Genomic DNA, 27,485 nt, shown 5'->3' on the forward strand with positions numbered 1-27,485 from the left:
GCCCTGCAATTTGATGACAGTATTGATATCGTAAATAGTGCCCAGATTCTTGTTTTTGTGCTCTAGTCTCATGAAAATGAAATGCGTGAGGATTTTCTATTTTGAAAACTCTGGAAGGGAGAATTACATGCGAAGATATTTCCTCTCTTGTGAATTCCTTTTTCATTTACAACAGTATATCATGGGCAAATTGTGCTGGTGTATGTACCGATGGGGCGGCGGCATTTACTGGAACTAATTTCTTTTTTTAGTTTTTCAATTTCACATTAAATGTTGAAAATTGTGTATATTATTTCTACCGCCATTTATAAGTCTCAAGCATTAAAATATGGAAAAGCATTCTAAATTAACTACAAACAACACAGGAGCCACAGCTAATGAGCTAATTAGTGAAATAAACAAAATCTGTTCAATTCCAGTAACTTCTCATGCAGCCTTTGCTTTGTATAAGCAGGTAGTAATAGCTAATTATCAACACCTTCAACTAATAGAAAAGCATGAAAGTCTTTTACAGAGAGTTTTTGAACTCTGATATGCTTTAGGGATAGTAAACTGAGTTTTTATATTGTTACTGTTATTGTTGTTGTAACTGGTTGTTGCTGTAATTAGACAGAAGCAAATACTGTAGATCTCGTGATCCGTTTTTGTGCGAAGTAGCCTATGCGAAGCGCTAAGGAAGGAAATAAGAATGGGTGGGGTGGACGCTAGATATTCCATGTTTCAGAATGGGGACACGACAGAAAAATTTTGAGAACCCCTGCTCTATAGCACCTTATTCCATGTTCGTTTTCTGGAGACGGGCGCAAATCTAGGCCTCAGCAACTGCAGTACGTATCGCCATTTCTGTTTTGTTTTGTGTTCGTTGGCAACGAAGCTTCAGACACATGGTTTTCTTTAAAAAGTACAAACATTGCATGTTTCATGTAAAGGAGTGGTACGAAGCTTAGCTCTTGAAACCTTCCCGTCTTTCCAATATCGCTGTGAAGGACAGACAGAACAAAAATTTTATATATATATATATATATATATATATAGAGAGAGAGAGAGAGAGAGAGAGATTTCACTAAAAGCCGCTACCTATACACATTTAAAGGTTGCTGAAAATAATGGAAAACAACATCCATGTTGTGACTCCTCTACAATCTGAATTGTGTAGTAGACAGCTCTTGACACAAGCGAGAACACTCTGGTAGAACAACTGAAGCCTACGTTTCCTTGTGTGTTTGACCGTCGACGAACTCTCAATTTTCTATTCTGAATTTTACTCTGCATTTGGGAAGCGCTAGGATTCGAACCCCACCGTCGGCTGTCCTGAGAATGGTTTTCTGCGGTTTCCCGTATTTACTTGCAGGCACATATCGGGATAGTTCCTATGCATAGGCCACAGTTGCTTCATTTCATCCTGATTAGCTTCTCAACTGAGGTTGGCGTCAGGAAGGGTACCTGGCAGTAAGAACATGCCATATAAATTAATCTCGCCTCATTCATGACCCCGTATGAACAAACGGTTCTGAGCGGTAGACACACCATTTGTTTGTATAATAATACAGTGAAAACTAGTGTCTGTATTGTTTCTAAACTTGAAATCGAACTTTAATTTTGAATTTACGTAACATTCAGGTCAGAAATGTGGTTTTACCCAGATATGTGGAGATACGGAACTCTCTTTTGATTTTAAATATTGTAGTATTCACCTGGTTAGCGTACACCATAGCGAAATTTTGAGCAGTAGCGGGGATTAGAAGGGCGAGGTGGTTACTCACCCCCCACTTATTGGAGAATATATTTAATATTTATTTCATTTCAGCAGGCTCAAAATTGGATTTATAGGAATAATTATTAAAGAAAGTAATTTTTACAAGCCCTGTTGTCTTATCAGCGATATATTTCCTGCATTTTCTTTAATTATTATCAAAATTATCAGCGGAAATACGCACAAAATACCGTTCGTCCGGCTAACCGATTTCTAAAGCGCCACAGCAAGTAGTGGAGACTTTGCATATCGTGATAATATGTTTGGAGATAGCTCGTGGCTTTACGTCGCACCGACACATATAGGTCTTATTACGACGATGGGATAGAAAAGGCCTAGGAGTTGGAAGGAAACGGCCATAGCCTTGATTTGCCAGGTATGAAAATGGGAAACCACGGGAAACCATTTTCAGGGTTGCCGACTGTGGGATTCGAACCCATTACCTCCCTGATGCAAGCTCACAGCCGCGCGCCCCTAACTGCACGGCTTTTTGGAGATATATTGACCCACAGCACATACACTATGAAGAGCGAGAATGTCTTGACGATATTCCCACAATATTGCACCTTAGATGACAGAACTTTATCGGCCAAAGTTCTAAGCTAAAAATGTTTCACGTAGAAGGTTTCGTCCCGGCAGCGACGATATGCTGTGAGGAAGGGTAACAGGGGTATATGTTATTTCTTGCTAAGGTCATGTACTGTACACTGAGGTATGATTCAACCTCTTGCCGCGCGCATTCGTCAGTCTGGCAGACTCTTCATTGCCGGTTAGTTTTTTCGTGTGTCGTCAAATACTAAATGATTTTTAATTATGTAATAACACCGTACTTCTTTTTAATTTCAATACATGTGTAACATTATTCCTTTGGTGAAATTTTTAATGTATAGTATTAACTCAAAAAACTATCAACGTTTACCTCTCTGTCAAAATTCGTTCAGAGAGCATCAATAAGCTTTTTTTTTCATTTTTGTTTTATATAACCTGCCCCCCCCCCCCCACCATACGCTATAGCCCAAAAACCTGTACAGTGGAACCGTGGATTGCGAGCATAATTCGTTCCGGCAACATGCTTGTTATCCTAATCGCTCGTATATCAAAGCAAGTTTTCCCGTAAGAAACAATTGAAACGCGGATGATTCGTCCACAACACAAAAATATTTTTTCGTATACCATTTCTAAAACAAAATATAACGTAAAACAAATTAAAGTACCATTGAATAATTGTTTGTGTGAGGGAGACAAGAGATGACATGAGAAACGTTACTGTGTAGCACGAATTTCACGAATGGAATCACTACTGTCTGTTGACTTACTGGACGTGTTTTCTTTTCGTGCAACATTAACGAGGAACCTGTCCAATGACAATGCCTCTTTTTGAGGATTTCACGAAAATGTGACATTGCATTGTCATTGAACTGATTCATCGCTCGCACTGCTACAGCCTTATTCGGGTGGTGTTTCTCTTCAGAATTTTGTACAGTTTCATACATTTTGCACTTCTTCCGAATCTCAGTTGATGTGCGAGATTCCATTGACTTTTCCTCCTCCTCTTTCCCGGACGAGATCTCCTCCATAACCTCCTCCTGTTGTTCGCGATGCAGGTCCATCAGTTCGTTGGTGGTTATTTCCTGGCTATATTCTTCCACCAGCTCTTGAATGTCCACGTCATTCACCTCCAGCCCCATAGTCTTCCCTAAGAACACAATTTCATCAGCAATCGGCGGCTCACTATCACCAACAATCCCCTCAAAGTCACGTCCATAGCTTTCCCCAAGCGGAAGTAAGAGTTTTCTTGGTGACTCCAACCCCGAATTTATCAATGATCTTCAGGCAGTTCACGATGGGGAAATGATTTCTCCCAAACTCACACAGGGTAAGGTTTCTTCCTTCGGTCACTTCCAAGCATCGCCGAAATAGTGCTTTAGTGAATAGCTTCTTGAAGTTCGAAATGACTTGCTGATCCATAGGTTGGAGTAGTGTTGGGAGGAAGGAACTTACGCTTAACGAACTTGAATTCCTCCAGTAAGTCGTCCTCAAGGCTTCAAAGCCTGGAGGATGAGCAGGAACATTGTGCATAACCAGCAAGACTTTGAGCGGCATTTATTTTCTGAAAGGTATTTCTTCACTACAGGACCAAATACCACGTTCATCCATTCAACAAAGGCACAGGGGAGGGAAAAACGTAGGCAAACGTGACGCTCATATTGCGTAATCTCACTCGCTTATCAATTTAAAATTTATTTCAAATGTTTGCTCGTCTTGCAAAACACTCGTAGACCAAGTTACTCGCATTCCGAGGTTTCACTGTGTACTGTTTGTTGTCTGTATATTTTTGCCCCCGCACGTTTAATTCCCATTCGCCGCTACTGATGTTTAGAACGTAAAGTCGCTATAGTGTGACGCAAAATGATCAGGTCCGTTCCCTCAGTGATTGCTCGCGATCATCAATAGAAGCTCCCATTACTTGCAATTCTTGGCTCGTCGGAACCGAGAAGACTCCGCAATTGATTTGCGTAATGCTTTCCTAACGTCAAGTAGGAGGGATGTATTTACTGAAGCAATCCGGAATCATCACCACAGGGCTCACATACACTCCCGAGTTCCTTCGTGTGCACTTCAACGTACATCCGAACACCACGGTGCCACAATCAGATGGATGAAGGAACTCTTTGACTGGAACCTGGAGTTATGGTGTCACAGATGAGAGCAGAACTTGATTAGTGCCTGAAAATAGTCGGAGGAGGGTGTGGAAAGTGCGAAGTAACGCCAGACGAGTCATATACCATACACAGGAGGGGGTCCAGCAGGGAGGCGGTTTTATTAATCCCGACATATAAAACAGTTTGTAAACAAATTTTGTACAGGTTATGAAGAAACCTCTTTCACGATGAGCATTATGTATGAACGTCGGACGCCAGTCGTCATCGTCTAGGGCACTATGGCAGCTGTCTGAATCTCCAAGACCTACGTTCTACCGTACCGACAACATATCCGACAGTGAGAGTCACAACTCCCGCCATGTGCTGCAGCTTCACTGCTGGCACATCGCTGCTCGATGTTAGGCGATGATGAAACAAACCTATGGATCTCAATCAGTACTTTTACCCTGGAGCCCGGGTTATCACTACGCTGCTCGCTGCTACCCTCCCCACATCGATGGTCTCAAACATGTTTCTTTTTCGAGCCTAGCGCCAGAGTCCTGCAGGGAGGCCCACCGCGCTGCACTTAAAACCCACAGGCTCGGCAGCCCAGCCCGTGCATTGTCGTTCCCTTCTCACGCGGCCGCTTACCAGCCCATAGCACTGATCTCATTCAGCCCATCGCAGTCCACCGCAATGGGCGGACTCAGTAGAATAATCTTGACTATTTCCCCGCAATAACGCGTGCACCGTGTGCAACTAAATGTTCACTTCACACTTCTGTTCGGATCACTAACTATACCAATTCTCGTAAGCTAATGATGTATTCCATAGAAGGCTAATCGCATTTTGAAATAAAACTGTAATAATAAAACACAAAGAGAAACTAAATTATAAACTAATATTCATCTGCGTTTGACATCAAGTTAACTGAAAATGAATCTAAATAACACGAACCATATTTTATTAGGACTTCATTCGCGTTTAACTCAAAATAAAATGCAAATTGAAATGATGTGCTATACGCCAACAACAAAAACAAACCGGAACATATCTTTTACTTAGTGGTCATTGATAATGGTGGTGGAATGGAATTACTGAGAATGAAAAGAAGAACATCAACATTGTCTAGGTGTAGGAGAGACCGTCGTGCGTTGAGAATGAATCCCACTGAACTGAAATTTCTCTCTGAAGCTGAACTTGATGCTTGCGTACATAACACTTTCTTAGCGATCTTGTGAAGTTTAGGATAGTTTACTCCATTTGTTTTCCAATAGGACGCTATATCTTCTTCAATTCCATAATTTTGCTTTAAATATATTACCATCCCATACGTTGGAATAGGACCATCATCAACGTCAGTCCACAAAGCAAACGTCATTACTTTGGCAGGTTGTAGCATAGTCGTGGAGTGTGATGACTCGGAAACATTAGAATGCTCATAATTCATGCACACCTCGTTCATCATAAGGTTTTGTATCTAATCAGAAAAAGACAAAATCAGTCCGACTCCTTTAATATGTACATAAGGTTCACCGCAGATGGTACAGCACACAAAATTAACGTCTTTCTCATCACCGTCAACTACAGGCTTGAATACAGACCAAATACGACTTTTAAGTTTAGGATCCGGTTCGGAAGTCTTGTATTGTGTGGTTTCTAGTTCGTTTTTCTTCTTTTTTCTACTTCACATTCTTTTTGGCCACGGTTTCTTTTCTTCTGGAACGACAGTCAGCATTCGTTTCCGATAAGAGGATAGACGGGGAAGTCAGGCAAAGTGAAAACCACAGCAAACGTGATCGTCTCCACTCGACCGTAATGCAAAACACTCCGGTGACACGCAGTACACTGTACACATTTAAGCAGTCAGCCAATATAACTACCACAGTGCTGTCCTTGGCTCACCGCGTACGAATAACACAGCGCTGCCCAGACCGGCCCGTGCGATCACGTCACGGCCTTCGTATGTTCGAGCCTTTCAAAGCCCATTGCGGTCTATTGCCGAAGCAGCTCATGGGCTGGGCCGCTACGGACGACTCTGCCTGGCACATCGCCACCTATCCTGTAACTTGGACTGTGATTGGTTCTTTAAAGGTCACTCGCTTTCCCGCTCTCCGCACTCGATACGTATGTTCTGTGATCACATGCTATCCGAACCTGTCTTCGAATGAAGTGCGATTTGGAGCCAGATGCATGCGGATCATCATAAGAGGTTCAAATGGGATAATTGGAGTGACAAGATGACGAGCGGGCAGTATACCTCGTTTTTTGTTTTATGAGGGATTGTGGCCTGTTTTACAGTGTTCAAAAGTTTTTAATATTCCTTTTATAGTTAGCTAATTATTTATTCTATTAACTATTTGTTTATCAATATTTGTGTACTTTGATTTGAATTAAATATATGATTTTACTTCTATAGCAGTGCCTTATTCAATTTCATAACATTTTGCTCTTCTTAATTTTAGAGGAAAATAAGGCATATCGAATTACGTTCACTAATTATTCTAAATTCATAATAATTTTCCTCATCATTATCATTTCTCTAATCCTATTCAGTGGATTAATTATAAGTTTTAATCCATTTCCTCTCATCACGTACCATCAAGGATCGATGAATTAGGTGTTTGCCCGCTTTAAACAAGTATCATCATCATCATCATCATCATCATCATCATCAAACTATGGAATGAAGTGGAAAAATAATGCAGAACGATTATGTCGACTTTGTTTCCTTATTCTTGCTGTTTATGGGACGTATTTCTATAATAAAGTTATGCAAAATACAAACAGCCTTAACTATCAGTTCCGCTGTTTTGAATTTTTGGCTAGAGCTAGGAGCTGCAAGCAGGTTGAGCCCGAAACTGCTGCGGGATAAAAACTCAGTGGCGACCAGTCTGGCTACAGCCATCAGCGAGATGCTAGGGCGAGCATCCAAGTGCCAGCAGCGAAGCTGCAGCATAAACGTAACCTAAAGAAACCAAATCAGCAGTGTCTGCTGGCATGAATAAGATTAAGGGGAGGTATGGTTGAAATTTCAAACTTCTACAGTTTTCAAGCTATTGTATAGAAATATACGTCACACACATAGACATTTATTAGTAAGCTTTTAACATAATTTAATTCATTTTAGTCATTTGGTTTTGAAGTTATTCTTCTTTATACACAATTCTTTAACGCTCAATAAAAACGCTCCTAGTGAAAACTTTTTGTGAGAAATAAAATCAAGTTTAGTAAAAATGTACTTTGTGGATGTATAAATAAACTTTGCTATACATTTTATAATACTGTAAAGATTAATGCAGTCAATTGATTTTTATTTTTAAGATTTGAATTGTATTATTCTGAAGGGCATGGCCCTAATTAAAAGTGGAAAATAAGGCTGTTATGCATACCATGTAAAAAAATCTATTGCAAGTGTTAATCCCGACATATAACACCGCTTGTAAATAAATTTTGTACAGGTTATGAGGACAATTATGTCACGATAATCATTTTGTACACAGTAACAACTACTAAAATGTGAAACTGAGAGAAAAAAGGAAACAACCATGTCCTCGCCTCAGAATTGTTCCGTTATGGCTCTTATTACCATTGTCGATGTCAGATTGGATACTAATATCTTATATTTTCTCGTACATCAAGGAATGGGATATTTTATTATGCATAAAGAAGTAATGGTATTTTTCGCCAAAATCCTCCAAATTTCACTCATACCTCCCCTTAAACGTGCCTGGGAATAGCTAAAATAGGTAATGAAATAACTTTACATCAAGAAGTATCGTCAGCAAAAAGTTGCTCGATGAGTGCGAGTGAATCAGATTGATGATATTTGAACATGGAATCAGTAAATAACAGATAGTATTCATGCCTTAGTCCGTTTATAGAGTCCATGATTTTAAACTGCAGCCGATGACCATCTCCAGGTTATGGCGTCGAGGAACCCCGAGCTAAATACAACATTCAATGCGGTGTTCGTTGTGGCTACAGAAAGCCGTGTACTGATTTTGTGCCATGATTTGGCGTACTCAGCACACACTGTACGATTGTAGATTACCATACAAGCTATTGTTTGTAAGCTGCCATATACAAAACTAGCAAGATACCCGTGCTTCGCTACTGTATTATACCGGAATTTACAATTAAATGCTTAACGTTTTATATATAATCCGCCAAATTTCGCGATCTGAGTCGTTTTCCGAGAGATTACGGCAATGTTCCTCCCATTTTCAATCCTTCTTTCCAATAATCGATTTCGCACTTCCCGGGCTAGGTCCAGGAATTCCACCCGGTCAGTTGGGTCCCTAAATCTTTGCCATATTTTCCTATAAGCATTTTTGATATGGAACAAATCCTTGAGGAGATCCGGCGTGGAGTCGTCTTGGGTGCCTTCGCGGTACTGAACCCGAGGTCGGACTACAATAGTAGTAATTACCCGGCTATGACCCGTTTCCAGCGCGGTCCGCACACTTTAACGACGGTCCAGAACATTATTATTATTATTATTACTATTATTTTTTTTCGCTGGGGCCATCAAGGACCACGTTAAGTCTTGTTGCATTTCACCCTGAACTTGACCTTCTTTAGAGCCCAATTTCCCTCATTCCTTGTGAGTGGGCCTGCTTAAGCTCCTCTGTCCAAGGAGCACCGTGTCTTCTCTTCGGTTGCTCGTCTCGGTTCAGCCCGCTCGTCAATATTTCATTGCGGAAGAGATCTCTGTTAAAGGCGTCTTCAGCTGAGATATGTAGCATTTGCAGGTCTTCTTTGGTATTTCTAAACCAGGGAATTGTGGTTTTGGGGTTTGAATCAAAAAAGAGAAAGATTTCTTTAGTTAACTTTCTTCTGTCCATTCTTTTCAGATGACCGTAAAATCATGCCCGTCTTTTTCTGATTGTGTCGGTAATTTTCTCTATTTTCCTGTAGACTTCCTCGTTGGATCTCGTTTGATGGATTCCATTTCTGTACTTTGATCCCAAGATTCCTCTCACAATTTTGCGTTCTCTTTTCTCCAGTTCTTCAAGGAGTCCTTTGTTGGCATTTAGAGACAGGGTTTCGGCTGCATATAGAACTACTGGCTTCAGAACTGTTTCATAGTGACGTATCTTGTTGTTTTGGGAAAGGAATTTTTTGTTGTAGATTATGCGGGATGTTTGGTAGGCTATTTCCAGTTTGCGTACTCGCTCCTGAAGTGCTTCTTTGTCCAGTCCATTTTTCATGATGATCTCACCCAGGTATTTGAATTTGTCTACTCGGGTGATGTCCCCGTATTTTGTATGGAGTTTTGGTGGAGCCTCTTTGATGTTAGTCATTACTTCTGTTTTCTCAAACGATATCTGCAAACCAGTTTGTTCGGCAATTTCCTTTAAAATTTCAACTTGAGCTCTAGCGGTTTCTATGTCGTTTGAGAGAACAGCAATATCATCGGCAAATGCTAAGCAGTCTGTTGCGATCCCCTTGGATTTGGTTCCTATTCTCAATGGACTGTAGTTGGTTTCCTGTAATCTCAACCGCCAGGTTCTGATGATCTTTTCAAGAACACAGTTGAAGAGTATCGGGGATAGCCCATCACCTTGTCGGACTCCTGTTTTGATTTCAAAGGAATGCGAGAGACATGCGTGGAATTTCACCTTGGATTTTGTATCGGTCAGGGTGGCTCTAATTAATGCCAGCAGTTTCAAATCAACTCAAAATTCATTTAAGATGTTTAGCAGGACTTCCCGGTCAATGGAGTCGTACGCTTTCTTAAAGTCCACAAAGACAGACACATACTGCTTGGACCTTAGTGTACAGTATCTGATGATCGTTTTGAGATTTTGGATCTGTTCAGCTGTTGAGCGACCTTTTCTGAACCCTCCTTGGTATTCACCTATTTGATGTTCAACTTGTGCTTCCAAACGCTCCAGGATGGCAAGTGATAGAATTTTGTAAATCACGGGTACCAAAGATATTCCTTTGTAGTTGTTGATGTTCTTCATGCTGCCCTTCTTGTGTAATGAATGGATCAAAGCTATTTTCCAATCTTCGGGTAGGGTCTCCTTGTTCCAAATTTCTTCTATTTGCTTTTCCAATATATCAAGTGATTCTTCTGGGGCATATTTCCATAGTTCTGCTAATACTGAGTCTTCCCCCGGCGTTTTGTTATTTTTGAGACGAGCAATGTGGCGCTTGATTTCATCTCTGTCGGGTGGTCTGGAATCTGGGTACCTGAGTAAGGGTTCCTTGGTCCCAGTGGCGCTTTGCGGTTTAGAGCAATTAAGTAAATTCATGAAGTAATCTGCCAGAATGCTGCAATTTTCTTCATTTGACGTCGCCAGTGTGCCGTCCCTTCGCTCAAAGCATAGAGATGGTGGTTTATAGCCAGTGAGTTTGCGTTTGAAGGCTCTGTAGTACACACTGCTTTCATTCTTCGTAAAGTTTTGTTCTATCTTTTCAATGAGAGATTTTTCATATTTACGTTTCTCAGTTCTGAACACCCTAGCTGCTTGGGCACGTTCGGCTTTGTAGGTTTCCCAATCATTTTCTTATTTCATAGAGTTGTACTGTTTCCACGCATTGAGTCTTTCTTGGAGGACTGATTCGCAAGGTACTATTCCACCAGGCATGCTTTTTGCTTCTCTTGATTTCTGCAACGTCATTGGCGGCCTCAACAAGGAGACTTTTGGCGTTGTGAAAGTCACAGTCATTTGGTCTAGCCTTCTCCTGGAACTCCTCGACCTTTTGCCGAAGTTTATCATTGTCGAAGCGTGTGATCTGTTTGGTTGTCGTCCTTGTGTTTGCGGGAATTGGTTTGAATTTGATAAGAGACATATAATGATCTGAAGCCACATTGATGACTTTCTTTACCTTGACATTCATAATCTCAGGACTGTTTCTCCTGGAGATCGCAACATGATCAATTTGGAACTCTCCGAGAGCTTGGACGGGAGAACGCCAAGTCATTTGCTTTCTGGGTAGATGGCGAAAGTGGGTCGACATGACCTGCAGGTTGTGATTTTCGCAAATGGACAGCAGTCTTTTGCCGTTGGGATTGGTTCTTTTGTGAGCAGGGTAATTTCCTATAACTTTCTTGTACTTCTGCTCACGACCTAGTTGGGCATTGAAGTCACCCAAAAGAAGCTTGACATGGTGTTTGGGGATTTTGTTCAATTTTTCATCCAGTAGGTCCCAGAAATTATCAACTTCGTCTGGATCAGACTTGTTCTTATCTTTTGTAGGAGCATGTGCGTTAACTAGGGCGTAGGTTTTGTTCGCGCATTTAATTGTGAGTATGGACAATCTGTCATTCACAGGTTCGAAATTTGCAACCGATTTCAGGATCTTGGTTCTAACAGCAAACGCGGTTCCAAGCATCACAGCTCCATTGAGGTAGCCTTCAGATTCAAAAATCTCTTCATCTGGGTACCTTGTTTCCTGTAGGGCCATTATGGATATCTGATTTTCGTGAAGAGCTTTGGTGAGGGTTTTCAGCTTGCCAGTTTGTGTAAGTGAATTTATGTTGTAAGTTGCCAGAAAGGTTTTAGATTTTGGCCAGAGTTTTTGACTCTTCGGGGTACACCGAGACGCTCCGACTCGTCTCTTGCATGATGTCGAGTCTCCCGCAGAATCCGAACGAGACTCGTGCGCCGTGGCGTTCACGACGAGGGATTTATCCGAAGATTTACCCCCTGGGGTATGTTTCTTGGAATGTTGTGCCATCATGCTTTTTGTCTTTTCTTTGCTTTGGACGGGTACCCATTCTTTTACAACTAGGGTTGTTAGCCCTAGATGTTGCCTCAAGATGTTTTCTGGCTTCTGGTCATTTACCAGTCTTCGCCGTAACCCTGGTAAGGGACCAGTTTTTCTTCACGGTGGTATTTTATTTCCCTACTACCCTCTGACTCTGCTGGCGGCAGAGCCAGCGAGCTTCCCGAATTCCAATGGGACGCGCCCGATGGAGGTATCCGGTAAATCCCCACACGGGTATTATTATTATTATTATTATTATTATTATTATTATTATTATTATTATTATTATTATTATTAATGTTCTGGACCCCCAGCAAGATACAAGACCGCTACTTGGCGGTAATTTACATCTGGTGCCATTGTCATTGCTAACAATATGACCAGCACCATTGTGGCGCGTAGGCTATTGCGCGTGATTTCTGGCGATACGAATGCATTATTGAGCTTATTATAGAGGTGAACAATTGCACGGACTATATTATTCCTATCGTTTATTTCAAATGTGCTTACATTTTTATTTATATGCCAGGGGAATGTACTGAAATCTAACTTTAAGTTCTCCAAAGGAAACATGGCTCTTGAAAACGAACCCAGGAAAGATTAAAAATGTTCGGTTTTACATCAGAATCAAGTAGTACATTATGAAGAGTAAAATCAATTGATCTCAACTCCTTTTTCACACCACCGCCGTTATAATGATTTATACCCCCCCAAAAAAGAAGGCGTGTTTCTTTATGTTTAAAGCAGTTTCCAAATATCAATGTTCAGGTCTGTTACCTTCAGTTTTGAGATATAGGTATCCGCATAAAAAGGATTCACTTTTCTTCACTTCCTTTTACACTCCTCCCCCCTTAAGTGAAATTTCCGGCAAAAAATACTTGTTTCTTTAATAGTAAAGGATCTTCTAAATACCAATTATCACGACTCTAACATCTTCAGTTTTTGAGATATGTGTCCTCATAAAAGGAATTCATCTACTTTTCACCCCCCCAAAATGATTTCACCCAAAAACGCGTTTATCATTCTTTTTAAAGGAGATCCAAATACCAATTTTCACGCCTGGAACTACTTTAGTTTTTATTAGATGTAAGGATCCTCATACAATTAATTCAATTAATTTTTCTATTCTTGCACCTCCCCCCTCACTTCATTAGATTTTCCGAGAATACCTGTTTCGTTACTTTTAAAGCAGATTTCAAATACCAATTTTCACGTCTGCAAAATCCTTCGTTTTTGAGGTAATAGTATCTTCTTACAAATAATTCAAATAATTTTTCAATTTCCCCCTCCCCCTTAAGTCGATTTCCGAAAACAAAAAATTACTCATTTCTTTATTTTAAAGGAGATTCCCAGTGCCAAATTTCACGTCTGTAACACCTTCAGTTTTTGAGATAACGGTATCCTAATTAAAAAAGTTCAACCCCATTTTCAGTTACTTTTACACCCAACAACCCAAGTGGTTTTTTCGAAAGCAAAAATACTGTTTCTTTATCTTTAATAGAGATCAAAAATACCAGTTTTCACTCGTGTAACATGTTAAGTTTTTGAGATATATTGTAGAAATGCTCATTTTGAAATTTCACCCCCTTCTCAGTCCCGTTAAATGGAGTTTCCAAAAACAAATCACCTATGTTTCTTTGCTTTTACAGGAGATTACAGATCTCAATTTTTACGTCTGTAACATTTTACGTTTCTGAGATATACTGTAGGTTTAGGCTTTCTAAAAATTCACCCCAATTTATCACTCCTGTTTAACCCCCATTAATTGGATTATCCAAAAACAAAATAATACGTGTTACTTTGTTTTTAAAGGAGATCCCAAATACCAATTTTCATGTCCGTAATGTCTTCATTTTCTGAGATATAAGTATCCTCATTAAAGGCATTCAACCGCTTATTCACGCTTTTTCACCCCTCCTGTTGAGAATTTCCGTAAACAAATAATACTTGTTTCTTTATTTTGAAAGGAGATTCTAAATACCAATTTTTACATCTGTAAACTTTTAAAGTTTTGAAATATAGATACACTCATTTAAAAAATCCACCCCCTTTTTCACCCCCACTAATTACGTTTTCCGAAGACAAAAATAAGTGTTTCTTTATTCTTAAAGTAGATCCTAAATACCAATTTTCAGGTCTGTAATATCTTCAATTTCTGAGATATAAGTATCCTTAGTAAAGGCATTCAACCAAATTTTCAACCTATTTCACCCCTCCTATTGAGATTTTCCGAAAACAAAAAAGTACGTGTTTCTTTACTTTTAAAAGAGATTCTAAATACCAATTTTTACATCTGTAAACTGTTAAAGCTTTGAGATATAGATACACTCATTTTAAAAATTAATCGCCATTTTCACCCTCTTAGCGACGGAATATCCAAAAATCCTCCATTAGCGAGGACCTACATTGTAATATAAATGTATCCTCAAAATGTAATTTCTTTACGTCCAGTAGTTTTGGCTCAGCGATGATGAATCAGTCAGTCAGTCAGTCAGTCAGTCAGGACCTGTGCTTTTATATATATAGATGTGGGTAAGCTCTTCCCAAGCACACAGGGGAATGCGTCAATAAAACTCAACTCATCAGAGCCTGTGAATTCCAGAATGAGGCTTATGAGCCAGACTATTCAAACAAATGAAATGTTACTACAATCTAGACTCAAGAGAATCATCATGATACAGGCCGTACATTTCGCTCTGGTATGAACTGGGAGTTTTACATAGTGCTGACAACAAATGCACTATCTACGCCTTGTTGCACTCTAACTGCCGACGAAACTAACTAACTCCCCCCCCCCCCCACCCTCATGGGATGTGAGTGGTATGCCTCTGAATCAAACCCAGACAATTGTGAGCATCACAATTAAATAGCAGTTTTAATTAAATACCAAGGCATTAAAGTATTTTAGAAAATGAAAGGAATGAAAGTAAGAGTATAGAAACACATTTATCTACGTCCCAACTTGAGTTTCCGAAAAATCAGTTCTTTAGTTTCATTATTAGACATTGATTAGATATCAACGATATGTGGTAGAATGTATTTATTTGAAAAGTAACTTTCTGGGTAACATTGAATGAAAATTTGAAATTTTTGTTGCTTGAGTATAATACTTTTCATTAAAGGAATTTTTACACAAATTACCCAGAATCATCCCTGGTTACTTGTTCATCGTCAGGTATTAAAGAAAATACCGGTAGCTGCTAATTCTATGTGAATTAAGGATGGCTGGGCAAACTTCCAAGTAATTATGGCTATCAATCATTTATATATTGTTTGTGGCTGTTCTATTATTATTTATGAATGTTCCGACAATGTGACACAAAATGGGAGTTTAGACTTAAGGAAAGTACCTGAAATTGCAACATAAAACAAGAATGCCAAACTCTCCAGTGTAACCACTACATTAATATCTTAAACAGCCACTCGTTAGTGTTGACTGGGCGAGCTTTCCTTCCAGGCAACCTGTTACAAAGCTCTCCGGATTTTCAGAGGGTACTAAGAAGCTAGTCCTCTCAAGACTCCGCAGATTTTAATGAGGCCATTAGCGTGGCAAGTACTTGCAAGAGAATAGGGTGCTGGCCACTGAGTCGGGACAAACAGTACATACATGCATTCATTACATACTCCCGGGCGCCTGCTGTTCCAACTCGTAATAATGCTCGAACGACATTTCTTCACTCCCTAATTTCAAACGTATCCCCGTTCTTTTTTGTTCTTTTAAAATTATGAGCTGGTGCTTAAGCGGAAAATATGACCTTTAGAATAAAGGAATAGAGACAGGCTGTAAAACATACGACTGGTTCTTTTATTAAGAAGTTCTAAATTTAAGGCTTGCGCTATGATTAAATTCTGTGCATAATGCTAGCAAATCACCTACACGTAAATATTTTTTTTATTATTTTGAATTAATATTCGGTTTCTAGGAGTCACTGTTGGAGACACATAAACAACAATACAATATGCACAATATGTCTGTGTGCCTACGTGTTTTGTACTGAAATGAATGCAATTGAATAGCGCTAAGTATTTTGACCCACTATTTTTGCCATGTTCTGGCGATTACCAACACCAAGTGATGTGGATGAACATTTGGGCACGCTGACCATGTGATACCTCTATAGGCCATTTGAGTATCAGTCGTCTTGACAATTCATAGCCCAACATTTGTTGTATGTGCCACGCAATTAAAGCAAGAAAATTGCTACTGACTTACCGTTCTATGTGCTTCATAAGTAACGCAAGTTAAATGCGTCTTTATGTGGCATTTATATTGTCTACGATTTCTACATTCAGTACAACTGCAGGATTAAGGCTAAGCTGCATTCGTCAATCATTCTAGTACGCTTAGTAAATATTTTCTGTCTATAGAACCCTATTATATATCTATTTTTTTTTACCTACTTGTCAAGATATCAACTTAGAAGTCCGTCCCTGGCATTTTTTCTCAGTTACTCAGAGCATACTGATAATTTAATTCTAACTCTTTCTTGCTTATCACGCTAGCCTACTATCAAAGTAGTTGCAGTAGATGAACGCAGTAGTCTGCCCCCAGTGGACTCCTAACCAGAATATCCCAGGTTAGAATCTCGACAGTTTTGGTTGGAAATGTCACTAGGACCAGCAGGTGATGATATCCACTCTTGACCATCGGCCAAGACCTAAAATGAACCTGGCTGATCCGCCGCGGACCGAATATAAACGTAGGAAGGTGGTGTTGGAACTTTTTTTAATAGTGTCGGTCCTTCCTTAGATTTGAAGCTTACAGGTCATATTAAACTTCTATTAAGTGGTCTGGTACAGGTTACCATGGTAAAATTTTAACAATTATCAATTTTCTTCCTTCAAGACCACTACATTTACAGCAATGAAATTTTGTGTACATGAGGTATAGGGTGCAGGGCTTTGCCTTTTAAATCATAATTCAAAAACTATGGCGCATAATGACATATTTTGTTCACCAAATTGTTCCTAAAGGAAAGGAGCATAACATAAAAATATTTCCAAAATTTAAATTTTGAAGGTGTATCAGACCACTTAAGTTCTTCGTCCGGGTTGAAACAAGTAGTTAGTTAGTTAGTTAGTTAGGCATCAAGCTCGATATCTGCAGTCGCTTAAGTACGATCAGTATGCAGTGTTCGGGAGATAGTTGTTTCGAACCCAGCTGTCGGCAGCCCTGAAGATAGTTTTCCGTAGTTTCCTACTTCACACCAAGATAGGGCTGTACCTTAATTGAGGCCAAGGCCGCTCCCTTCTGATGCGTAACTATTTCCAATCTCATCGTCGCTATAAGATCTTTCTGTGTCGGTGTGTCGCAAAGCACATTGTAAGAAATACAAAAATATTCTAGCACTGATCCACAGAGGCAGCTTGCCAAAAGGGAAAAACAAGTCGTAAGGTATTTCTTGGTACTGTAAAACACGCACAACACCTCCTTTAATTTGACCACTATATTTCTAGCAGTGCATGAAAGTACACTGAAGAAAACGGAAATTGCAACACCCAGCAGGAGTGGTGCTACATTGCTGCAATTGAGCATGCAGGACGAGTGTTCGGTTATTATTCGATGATTACACTTTCAGGTCCCTCTAACGGCAAGTTTGGACAACAATCAATACAGAATGTGCCCACCGCGAGCTGCAATACTTTGATGAATTCGTAGAGGCATGGAGTCAATAAGGCCCTGGATCGCTTCCTGAGGAATTGTGGCCCATGCTTGCTGCAGTGCACGGGTCAGTTGTTCCAGAGTTGTGGGTGGCTGAGGACGGTTGGCCAGTTGTCGACCAATCATGTCCCAAAAATGCTCAATAGGGCTGAGTTCCGGGGATCTGGCGGGCCATTCTAAGTTTGTGATGTCGTGGAGAGCTTCTCTGGATATGCGTGCAGTGTGAACCCGGGCACTGTCCTGCTGAAACATCCCATTAACAATGTTCGCCATCACAGGGACAACCACTGGATGGAGTACCTATCAACATACTGTCGAGCAGTCATAGTGCCCTCAACAAGCACTAATTGTGATTTCACATTAAAGCCAATAGCTCCCCAGACCATAAAGCTTGGTGTTGGCCCTGTGTGCCTCTCGACAATAAGATCTGGGCGGCCCCTCTCTCCGGTACGTCGGCGCACACGATTCCGGCGATCACTGCGGGCAAGACAGGAGCGCGATTCATCACTAAAGACGACCCTATGCCATTCGTCGAACCACGACAATCTTTCTCGATACCAGGCCAGCCTTACACGTCGCTATTGTGGGGTCAATGGAACACCTTCTGCAGGGACACGGGCTCGCAAGCCAGCTGCACGCAGGCGATTACCAACTGTTTGTTGTGTAACGAGGGGTGCCACAGCTGCTCGAATTTGCGCTGCTGTTGCATGGGGTTCTATCCGGGCCATCCGAATGATGCGGCGATCCTCTCTCACAGTTGTCTGTCGCGCTGGGCCTGTGCCAGGTCTACGAGTGTGGGTACCTTCATTTGACCACTGCTGCCATACACGTTGTACCGTCGGCCAACACGTGCAGCGACAGTCCTTAGCGATAATCCAGCCTCATACAGCCCAATAATCCGAGCCCTCTCAAACGGCGACAGTTGTTGATAACGTGCTCTTCTCTGTCGTCGAGGCATATTTGACGAGGAACACTTCACTGCACAGACTGCAAGTCAACTACGCTACACCAGAATCCGTATACTGGAGTTGATTCCTCCGCGACCAATCATGTGGGGAGACCTGTATGAACAATCCAATAGGTCTGAAACTTTGATCGTTTACAAACTTACATGGCACCGCTCCACATCTTGAAAATCAACACAAACGACCAATGCCTTCATGGTGTTGCAATTTCCATTTTCTTAAGTGTATTTGTCTTCCTGAAAGAATACGCAAGGGGTAATTCTGTAAAGGTACTCCTGAGAGCAGGCTAACTTCTATTTCTTAGTCAGAAAGTCAGGTATTTCTTTTAAATGAAGTTATAGCTAAATTTATGAAAAATTTCAGTTCTCCTAGATCAAAAATTATTTCAATGAAGTTTAACTGTAGTTTCAATCTAGGTCGAGTTGGCATCAGAAAAAAAAACCGCATTAAAATGTAATTGAATTAATGTGATATAAATTTAGTAAGTATATTCCTACACCTGTATCTTATTTAAAGTGAACTCTGTGTAAAGGGGTATTTCAGTCTTGGTACCAAGTAATGTATCAATAAATTCAACATATTTCAATTAAAATTGAAATAAAAATTGGGAAAAAATGTTTTAGCTTTATTATCACTTGTAATGTTAAGCTGCCGGCCCCGTGGTGTAGGGGTAGCGTGCCTGCCTCTTACCCGGAGGCCCCGGGTTCGATTCCCGGCCAGGTAAGGGATTTTTATGTGGACCTGAGGGCTGGTTCGAGGTCTACTCAGCCTACGTGATTAGAATTGAGGAGCTATCTGACGGTGAGATAGCGGCCCCGGTCTAGAATGCTAAGAATGACGGCCGAGAGGATTCGTCGTTCTGACCACACGACACCTCGCAATCTGCAGGCCTTCGGTCTGAGCAGCGGTCGCTTGGTAGGCCAAGGTCCTTCAAGGGCTGTAGTGCCATGGGGTTTGGTTTGGTTTGGTTTGGTTTGGTAATGTTAAGCTAGTAGTAGTCTCAATCCACAGTCTAGTATGGTAAGCCCTAGTGTATAAGGACTGAACATACTTAAGTTGTGTGTGTATTTGTATATGATCATGCTGGATTTGGGATATTAAACTAGTAGTATTTCTTGTAATATTTCTTTTCAATGGAATTGCTTGCTGTACTTTTGTCGTCGTTGTTATAGTTGTTGTTGTATAATTATGTTTTAATTTTATTTTATTAACACACCACAATAAGTGATCATTACCAGCGGGATATTTCCCAATTGCGATGTATTTGTTAATAATAATAATAATAATATTAATAATAATAATAATAATAAAATAAATATGTGTGAAAGGCAACATTGAATTTAATCAAAGTATGTGCCGCATATAAATAAATTATTATTTGACCAGATACGTGTACTTATTTATTTATTTATTTATTTATTTATTTATTTATTTATTTATTTATTTATTTATTTATTTATTTATTTAATAGTTGCAGTACCCGGCGTTGCACGGATAGTTACTGAATGTTTACCTTCAAGAATTGTATTACCAGTTAGTTACGTGTGAAGTGAATATTTATAGAATTCCTTTTCGAGATGTCGATTGCTACTATTATGTTCTTTTACGTAGTTTTAGAGTTATTTCGACGTGTTTGATTTCAATTCTTAGATAATTTAATTTTCGAATAGAACTTTGTCCTTGTGGAAGCTCGAATTTACTGGGAAGTACATCGTCGCTGCCGGGAAAAACGTCCTATGTGAAATACTTTAGCTTAGAACATTGGCCGGTGAGGTTCTGTCGTCTAAGGTGCGATATTGTGTGAATATTGTCAAGGCATTCTCGCTCTTCATGGTGTATGTCCTGCGGGTCAATATATCTCTAAAATATGATCACATAGGAGGTTTTGTCCCGGCAACTATGAAATAATAAGTACATGTACTTACCCGTCGTGCTATAGATATGATATACACAATTTCAACTGTCATTGAGGCTGTCCCCAATCAGCATTGCGACCCCAAAACAATGGATTCAACACTAATCCCGTTAATTTTAGATTATTTACTTCTAAGCCCTTCACAGCCCCGGATATTAGGTCATATGTGTACCAAGTTTAGTTGAGATTTACGCTAGAATATACACACATTCGCCCATAAACTCGATCATTCTGGACATTCTCTTTTCTTCGCCTGTTATAACACCCCTCTCGGTTGGGACTAAAATTTTACTTAAGCGGCTTCCAGAGCGTCACAGTTCATCTCAGCTACCCTGAAATATATGGATTTGACGCAGATATCGGTCGTTTACGGTTATTTTTACATTTCACACTGACCTTAGTGGGTAATGTTTCCTGATAGTAAGTCATACTTGTATCGTTTGGATGAGAGTTGTGATGGAAAATACACATATACTTCCATTATCTCGGCCATTTTGAGCACTTTTTTCCACCTTTTTTCACCCCCTATTCGAATACAGTCTGAATTTAGACTTTAAATATCCGGAGTGTCACTATTCATCTCAGCGACCTCTAAAACTATGGGTTCGATACTCTTTTCGATTACTTTTATACCTCAACCCCTCCCACCCCCTAGGGGTGCTAGGGTTGTCTCACCCCCACGAGAATTTTCTTCTGATAGTAAGTCATAAGTGTACCAAGTTTGGTTGAAATCGCTCCACTAGTCCCGAAAACTATGGATTCTACGTTCATTTTTATTATTTATATACCTAACTTCCCTCTCGCCCCCAACCACAAAGGGGGCTGAACTTGGACTTATAAAAAATCTGGAGTGTCACTATTCACCCCAGAAATCCCGAAAACTATGTATTCTACACTCTTTTCGATTATTTATATATCTCAACCCCCTCACCCATCCCACAAAAAAAAAAAAAAAAAAAAAAGAGGGATGAACGTGGACTTATAAGAAATCTGGAGTGTCACTGTTCATCTCAGCGACCCCGAAAAGTATGGATTCGACACTTTTTTCGATTATTTTTTACATATCACTCTCGACTCGCCCCACTAAAGGGGGTTGAACTTGGACTTAAATTCAAGTGTCACTATTCATCTCAACGACCCAGAAGAGTATGGATTCGGCACTATTTTCGATTATTTTTATGCCTGACCCCCGCTCGCCCACTGCGCCTAAGAGTGCATGGGGTGTCTTACGAAATTCGTCTCCTGATACTAAGTCATAAGTGTACCAAGTTTGTTGAAATCGCTCCAGTGGTTTAGGAGGAGATGAAATACATACATACAAATACATTTATTTATATGAATTTTATAGGCAAATTTTTGATACCTTGGGTTTCATTATTTCAATTTTGGTAAGGATCTCGAATTGTTTTGAAAATGAAATACTGCCCATGGTATTCACTGGTAATGCAGCTTTCTATAGTTGCAATATTTTTTAAATCGGTTCAGTAGTTTTTGAGTTTATCTATTACAAACAAGTGTACAATGATACAAATCGTTTCCTCTTTCTAATAATAGCATAGATTTAATCCGTTTACCCTGAAGGGTTTGTTTTACCTCGGAATCAGTGACGGATCCCACATTTATCACCTTAGGGGCGATGTAATTGAGCGTGCGATATTTCGTCGGGGATACAACTGGAGAGAAGGACCAGTACCTCGCACAGGTGGCCTCACCTGTTATGCTGAACAGGGGCCAGGTGCGGGATGGGAAGTTTGGACGGAATAGGCAAAGAAGAGAGAAGGAAGTGGCCGTGACCTTAAGTTAGATACCATCCCGGCATTTGCCTGGAGTAGTGGGATAACACGGAAAACCACTTCGAGGACGACTGAGGTGTGAACCGAACGCCCTCTACTCAGATGACATCCCAAAACTGAGTGGACCCCGTTCCAGTCCTCGTACTAATTTTCAAATTTTCTGGCAGAGCAGGGTCTCGAAACCGGGCGTCCGGGGACGACAGCTAATCATTGAATTATTGTTACTATTATTATTATTATTATTTACAATTTGTTTTACGCCTCAATGTCACAGGTAGGTCTCATGAGTGCGAAGGGATAGGAATGACCTGGGAGTGTGAACAAAGCGCCCGTGGCCTTAATTAAGGTACAGCCCCAGCATTTGCCTCATGTGAAATTGGGAAACCACGGAAAACGATGTGCAGGGTACTGACAGTGTGGTTCGAACCCATTACCTCCCGGATGCAAGCTCACAGATGCGCACCCTTCACCGCACAATTAATTTATTGAGTCGCTTTTATAAAATGAGAAATGAAGAATAAGTGAATTCACAAGTTTATATATCTTCAGGGAGTGATCGGTTGGCTAGATTGTTATTCTGAAGGGTAAGATCCTGAATTTGTACATTGGGAGATGAATTATTACTATACCGTAATTAACGAATATAAAAATGTTTAAGTATATCTTTTTCAATGGACAAAACCTAGGCCAGAATGTTGGTAGCGTGAACAAGAAAATTATACGGGCTCTGATAGACTAGGTAATGCAAATTACCTCCCTTTCGAGAAGCAAAGGTGTTATCAGTAGAGATGGGATTACACAGTGTCCTCACAATTGTTGTCGCTACAATTTGATGCGGGAATGGTATTTGTGCCAGTAATTTCATTATTCTTCTCAGCTGAGTCACTCTTGATAGCTATTCAATAAAATGACTATGGCTGTCTGTCAAACACAATCTCATCGTTGCCGGAATGAGCTGATGAAATATCACTTCCATTGTAGGAAATAGACCATATGCATTCGAGCCGGTTGACTGTTGTCGCCGTAATTGTAATATGGCGATGGTGATAGATTATAAACCTTGTTTTCGTGATCAAGTACTTCTTATTCACTGAAACCGAACGTAGAGTTCTACTGCAACACGTCATATTTCCTGAAATTCAAATTTCTTCTCTCCATCAAACGGCCCAGAAGTACTGATCCGGAACACTTGTATCACTTGGAATAAAAATTCGTTGATGTACTTCATGCAATACTGAGTCTTATATGACAGAACTTTTCTGGTCAGAGTTCTGGGCTGAAATAGTATCACAAAGCGGTTTTTCTATGTGCAACAACGTTATGTATTGGTTTGTAGCTTTGTTGTGGCTAATGTATCATGTGCCTAACCCTGAACACCTTAGGATTTTATGTGTGATTAGTACAGATACGGATGCTGGAAATGGAAATGGAAAGTAAGCAGAATGCAAAATTACCCAGGGTGATATGTGTTCGTAAGTAAGTGGACATTTGTATCTGAATTATGCACTCCGAACTTGTACTCTAAATATAAAGAAAGGGACATTCCAAACGAATCCAAATAACAAATTTGGAGACGAGGTGTAACGTATACAGTGCAGACTTTCTCAATCAACCTTGGTCTCTTGCCGCCTACTTTTCCCTCAAAAACAAATGTATTAGTCCTGGATGTCTTAAGATGTGTGCTATCAATCTATCTCTTCTCGTAAATTTAGCCGCATTGATTTCCTATCACCATTTCCACTCAGTATCTCTTCATTCGTGATTCAACCTATCAATCTCACCTTCAGAAAATTTCTGTAACATCACATTTCAAAAGCTTCTTAACTTTTTCTTTCCGAGCTAGTTATCGTCGATGTTTCACTTCCATACATTGCCACGCTCCAGACGAAAGTCTTCAAAAATAGCTTTCTAATATCTATATCAATGTTCGAATTGAGCAAATTTTTCTTAAGAAAGGCCTTCCTTGCTAGTTATAGTCTGCGTTTCATGTCTTACTTCTGCTATTGTTAGTTGTTCTACTACAAAAGTAACAATATTCATCTCGATGGCTTTCTTTTAAAACCTCGTATGTCCAAATGTTCTTCCTACCTATTATATCCCTTAAGACTGGCCACGCCTCCCGGTCATATATTTGTATGCAGTCCATCAGAATAATTTTCGCTGTGTTCATTTTCCTTTGCTAATGTCTAAAGGAAAATGGACCTTAACGTACCGTATTGTAGGGATGTTGATTGCATGGCAAATTTACACACTCCTACAGTATAATATATTTTAGGTTCATTTTCCTTTACAAATAGACAGAGCAAAATGACCATAACGAAAATTATTCTTTTGGACTGCATATAAATATGGGCCTGGGAGGCGTGACCAGTCTTAAGGAATATAATGGATAGGACTAGTATTCGTACTTACGAGGTTTTTAAAGAAAGCCATCGATATACTACATTTAAGACTTCATTTCCTAATATAATATTGTCTGCATCACATGACCTCTTTCGACTGCACTACATTACTCTTGTTTTGAACTTATTTATTTTTATCTTGTACTCCATCCGCGAGACACTGTCCATACCATTCAGCAATTCCTCCTTTATCTTCTGCAGACTCAGATAAATAACAATATCATCGGCAAATATCAAGGGTTTGATTTCCTCTCCTTGGATTGTGATTCCCTTTCCAAATTCCCCTTAGATTTCCTTTACCGCATGTTCTGTCTAAACACTGAAGAGAAAGGTAGACAAACCGCAGCCTTGCTTCACTCCTTTCTGGATTGCTGCTCCTTTCTTAAAGCCCTCGATTCTTAACACTGCAGACTGATTTTTATACAGATTACACATGATTCTTCTTTCTCGGTGTCTGATCCTCATCACCTTCAGATTCTCAAATATCTTGGTCGAATCAACATTATCGAATACCACCTCAGCTAGACAGCACCTATTCAACCGTAGCGATTTAAAAAAACCAAAGGGACATCTTTTTCAATTGGCTTTACGTCGCACCGGCACAGATAGGTCTTATGGCGACGAAGGGATTGGAAAGGTCTAGGAGTGGGAATGAAGTGGCCGTGGCCTTAATTAAGTTACAGTCCCAGCATTTACCCGGTGTGAAAATTGGGAAACCACGGAAAACCATCTTCAGGGCTGCTGACAGTGCAGTTCGAACCCACTATCTCCCGGATGCAAGCTCACAGCTACGCGGCACAAACCGCACAGCCAACTCGCTCGGTGGGCAATTTTCAAATTTAATCGGAAATTACATGTATTTCAAGGTAAGGTTAAAAATTTACGGCTGTAACTCGGGGTTGAAGTTTATCTGTTCCGTTCATCTGAATATATAATCTTTGCTATGATTGAATTGTGTCATACTTTTATGTACATTAGCTGAAATGAATAATGAGCGCAAGCTATTTTTACGTCCTTCGCAGGTACACTTTTTTTGAGAAATGAACGAACGTAGCTATAGATTATAATGTTTATTGTGGGTATACATAGGGTCTGATAATAAACGTTAAGTATGATAAAATATTACATGTGATGGACATACAATATCATGCGACCTTTCTATTTCGTTTTTGAACGACTGTAGATTTTGTGTAGTGGTTGTCGTCATTTTGAATAAATTGCAGAACCATTATGACTATTTCAGTCGAGTTGACAGTAAATTGTACAATGTACTCAAAACGTTGACAAACTGTACACCTTGTGACACAAACGCTGAGCGGATTGTCATATAAAGAAATGGTCATCGATCCTTTGAAAACCTCGCCCCGTGGAACGGTGCTTCGTAATAATATCTCGTTTTACTCTTCAGCATTTTTCTTCCATTACACAATTCGCCAATGAATGTGCAAAGTTCTATTTTGTTAAGAAAGTGAAAAGTAGGCTTTAGGACCATTTACAGCGAAGATTTTCAGGTGAACTCGTTCTAAAGCATTAAGCAGCTCCCTTTGATTGGCTGTTGGTAGATAGTCTTCCGAGTATTAACTAGTAATAATGTTACTTTTTTGCGTCCCAGTGACTACTTTTACGATTTTCGGAGACGCCCAGGTGGCGGAAGTTTGCCTGCGCAGGGTTTCTTTTACGTGCCAGTAAATCTACCGTCACCTGGCTTTCATATTTGTGCACCCTCGAAAACCACCAGAATGAGCTGGGATGATTTCCGCCAAATGGGATCGGAAGGACAGTGGTTGTTTGGCAAGTTCCAACTTGGACGAAAAGTTATTGTTACGTTTACAAGTGTGATGGGGACATCCGAAATGAAATGGCGTATGGCTTTTGGTGCCGGGAGTGTCCGAGGATATGTTCGGCTCGCCAGGTGCAGGTCTTTTGATTTGACACCCGTAGGCGACCTGCGCGTCCTGATGAGGATGAAATGATGATGAAGACGATACATACACCCAGCCCTCGAGCCGGCGAAATTAACCAATGATGGTTAAAATTCCCGACCCTACCGGGAATCGTACCCGGGACCCCTCTGACCGAAGGCCAGAACGCTAACCATATAGCCATGGAGCCGGACATCCGAAATGGAGGGAAAAGAACATTGACGATAGAGATTTTAGTGACTTAAGTAAGGTATTTTATGAAAGTATTTGCAGGTGATGTTTTTAACCATCATCAGTTTTAGTTTTATCTTACTGATAGTGCTTGGAATCATGACGTTAGAGGATACAAAGCGGCAGTGGAGAGACGCTAATATGTGAGAGCTTTGGGAGAAAGTTAAAAATAAAGTATTACGTCCATGGGGGTAAGCTCAGGTAATATTACTGCTTTTACGTCCTAATAACTACTTTGAAGGTTTTTGGAGACACCGATGTGCCTGAATTTTATCCTGCAGGAGTTCTTTTAGGTACGTGCCAGTAAATTTACCGATACAAGACTGACGTACATGATCCCCTTCAAATACCACCCGACTGAGCCAGGATCGAAACTGCCAAGTTAGGGACAGAAGGCCCACACCTCAACCGTCTGAGCCACTCAGCCCAGCTGTGATGAATTACAAGTTCGCTGGAGGGAGTAATAGAACATTTAGAA

Source organism: Anabrus simplex, chromosome 2 (genome assembly GCF_040414725.1).
Source record: "Anabrus simplex isolate iqAnaSimp1 chromosome 2, ASM4041472v1, whole genome shotgun sequence".
In the NCBI taxonomy this organism is placed as follows: Eukaryota; Metazoa; Arthropoda; class Insecta; order Orthoptera; family Tettigoniidae; genus Anabrus; species Anabrus simplex.